This window comes from Gordionus sp. m RMFG-2023, chromosome 2 (genome assembly GCF_954871325.1).
Source record: "Gordionus sp. m RMFG-2023 chromosome 2, tfGorSpeb1-WG-v2, whole genome shotgun sequence".
Lineage (NCBI taxonomy): Eukaryota > Metazoa > Nematomorpha > Gordioida > Chordodea > Parachordodidae > Gordionus > Gordionus sp. m RMFG-2023.
The window spans coordinates 48,471,196-48,474,937 of record NC_088776.1 but is presented as its reverse complement, the minus strand read 5'-3'; the positions used below and the strand labels follow the sequence as shown (position 1 = coordinate 48,474,937).

Sequence of the window (3,742 nt, the reverse complement as noted above, 5' to 3'; positions counted from 1 at the left end):
AACGTATCTTGCCAAAAAAATATGATTTTTAAAAAAAAATAATAATAATAATATGTGACCTTTTATTTGTATTTTTTATAACGATTTTTCCACCCAATGTTTAAATTTTTAAGAGAATACAAAAATATATTGAAATAGAATCTCTCTTTAAATAAGATATAATAAATAAATAAATTTTATGTGGTATATGTCATAGATTTCACTATCATAATAATATTCAGTTGTTACTTTATTTTTCATTCCCCCCCCCTCCCCCAATAAATAAATAAATAAATAACAAAGTTATACAAAAAATATTTAAATATAATCACTATTAGAAGAAAAATTAAAATTATGTCAATGAATATTATTTAACATTCGATCGCGAATTTATATCGGGATAAATAAAAAAATATTTGCATAAATTATTCCATAATTTTCTTAAGGAAATATAATTAAATAATAAACAACGCTGGAGGGACATCATTCGAAGGATAAGGCCCCGGCCAATTCTTGCTTCAAATCGATCAAATGCTTCATATCAGACCATTTGACCACATTGAGGGAACTATTCTTCATCCTCTTGATTTATTTACTCATGAGATTGTTTAGATCTTTCGTATTTTCTTGCCCTTGCGGTCCCGAGCATGTTGATATAGGTACACCTAGGTTTAGGAATCTGGTAGTGGCTTCCATCCCAGGACTAAGAAACAGAAATACCTCCGATTATTATAGAGGGGACTATAGAAATGCGAATAATGAGAGATATGGTGGTAACGTTAATGATGTTAGATATGGTGGTAACATTAATGATGTTAGATATGGTGGCAATGTTGTCGAAAATGTTGGTAGCAATGTTGTCGGAACTGTTGGTGCCGGCAATCCTTACGAAACGTACGATAGTTTTACTAATTCCTCTGGTGTCTATAATTACGTAGTATACCGTAACCCTCCGAGAGGCTCATACCCTGCTGGTGGAGAAAGAGGACCGGGCGCTATCAGAATCAAGCCTTTGCAAGTTGCGAGGCCGATCCGGGACCTAAGACCTCGTTACCGCCTTAGACCGTTTAAATTATCGCCCGTCGAATATCTAAAGAATAGAAGCCATCATTGGGCTAATAGAAGGCTGAGGAGGATATATTCCCTGTTTTTTGTGTTAATTCCTGCTATCTGTCTCTTTTTATTAAGTGAGTTCATGACTAATTGATAAAAATTTTTTATCATATTAAAATTAACATTTGTATGAATTTACACACCGTATTGCCGACTGAGTCATGCCGCATTTACAGTAAGCACGAAACGCGACGTATGAGTTTACTATAAATTCTGCTTAAGTTTGTTAATTCTTTATATCTATTTTTTTTTCAAATTTTTCAGGAAGAATTTAATTATTGAAATATAAAAACCAATTTTTTTGCATTTCATATTTTAATAAACAACATAAATATTAGATTGGAATTTTAATTTAAAAATATTTTACACAAATCTTAATAGCCTGGCCACAAATAGCCGAAACATAATACTTTTAAAAAATTAGTTTTTGTGCAAATTCATAACCAGAAACTTTCATACTGGATGATGCCATTATTTTGTCAATACAATTTCTTTTTATACAATAGAAAAACGAAAATAAACTAATTAAGCAGTACTCAATAGTTTGGTATAAATTTCAGAATTAATGTTTCCAAAAGTTTGTTTGTTACGTTTGAAGCATGACGGCATAGTTATTTTTTCCATTTACTCTAAAATCAGGATCCGACGAGTAACCCGAGTTAACCGGATCGGTCTATGCTAGCTTTAATAATTATAGGGGGCACTGGGGTAGGATTGACGGTAACAATGTTAACGCGAATAACTTTTTAACCCTTGAACATAACCTTATATTTGGTGCGAAGATGTATTCTTTTTATATCTAATTTATTACCTATGTTTATCCTTAGAAAAACTTTCCTGGTTAGACATATTTTAAAAACCGTTTTTTATCCAAAGATTATAAAAATTACCCGCTAATTAATTTTGCTTTTAGCAATATATTGAGGCTTAGAATTTAATTTTATATACATTTTTCTTAAAGCCATAGCTACAAAATAAAATTTATCAGAAGTTTATAGACTTAAAGTCAGGCAAAAAGGAGTTGTACATAATATATCACCTTGTGTTTGGTTAAAACAGTTAAGGTGTGATTTAAGCTATAAAAAGATTATTTTTACCCTGGGTATGGGGTAAAATGACGAAAATGGCACACTTCACATAATTAGCTTCTAAGGGATTATGAGTAGAGAGTTTTCTATTTATATTTAGAATTTTTTTTAAAAAAAAAAGCTAAATAAAAACAAAAGGAAAAAAAATAATATTAAAAAAAATCCCAAATTAAGACCCCCCCCTCCACCAGGCTCGGTTGAAGGCCAGGTAAATTGTCTGGCTTAGAAAAATCATGGCTCAAAATACTTCTTTGCAAACCTTTACATATAAAGTATGCAGTTGATATAAAATATTTAAGAAAAGTAAAGAAAAAGCACGATATATTTTCAACTTTGTTTTTTTGTGTGACTTGGCAATATTTTTAAAATTTACTGATACGTTATGCGATTTATAATCGAAAAAAATAACTTAAATAAAGGAAATAAAAATATTTGCATCGGCCGGGAATTGAACCCGGGCCTCCCGCGTGGCAGGCGAGAATTCTACCACTGAACCACCGATGCTTCTGTGTTTCTAAAGAATTTTTTTATAATATCATTTCTTTTTATATAGAAAAATATAAATTGTAATTTGATTTTAATAAAACACAAAACATTAATAAAAATATTATGATTATATCACAGATGAAATTATGAGGGTTTACACATAAAAGACAATTATTATCTTATGGTTTTATTTTCATATGTCTAATATTTCAATGAATAAATATATTGCCCCTGTGAAAATGGAAAACATTCACTTTCTACAGTGTATAATAAATTTAAATACTACACACTTGAATTTTTACAAATACAAAACAAGTGATTCGATAAATTTAATAAACTTAAATGATGATTTAAATACAAGGAAACAATACTTTTTATTCAATCTTCAAATTAGCCATTAAAAAATAATTTATAGAATTTTAAATTAAATGATTCCAATGTTTTTTTTTACTTCTTAGAGACCCAAGATTGGCAAAATTTTTTTAAAAAATATATTTGTATACAAAAAATATTAAGAAATATAATAAAATAAAATTATTTATATATTTGTATTTATTTAAAATATAAAATAATATTTTTTAATACTTAAAGTATTAATTGTTAAAGTAATTAGTTACAGGGAAGTTAGTTATATTTTTGAGAAAAAAATAGCATTATTTAACTGTAACTAGTTAAATTTGGAATGTAAAAAAGGACAGAGGTTTCATGTTAAATATATATCCGTTTCCGTATTTATATGATGATCAAATTTGAAATTACTTTATAGTGTCTCACTCACATAAATCGCTCCTGTAGAACATTTGTTTAGCAGGAGCGTCACTAGCCTTAACAACTCAGGGGGCTCAAAATTTTCACCATTTTTTCAGTGTTATAAAATATTATTCAAAATTTTGAAGAGGCTCTTCAAATTTTTTTATGGGACTCGAGACCCCCCCCCCTCTCCCCGTGACGCTATTGTTGTTTAGTCTAAGAGCCTATTTTGGCAGAAAAACTAACACCTTAGACACACTCAAACTTTAAAAATAGTTAATTAAGAAAGTCAAATTAAAATATTAAACTCAATGAAAATTAAATAT

At 28.8% G+C, this 3,742-nt stretch overlaps 1 non-coding gene across 1 annotated transcript; it reads right to left on the bottom strand.

Moving 5' to 3' along the window:
• Positions 1 to 2,613: 2,613 nt before the first annotated feature.
• Positions 2,614 to 2,684, bottom strand: Trnag-gcc (transfer RNA glycine (anticodon GCC)). The gene has a single exon. It is a non-coding gene; the product is annotated as a tRNA-Gly (tRNA).
• Positions 2,685 to 3,742: the final 1,058 nt, after the last annotated feature.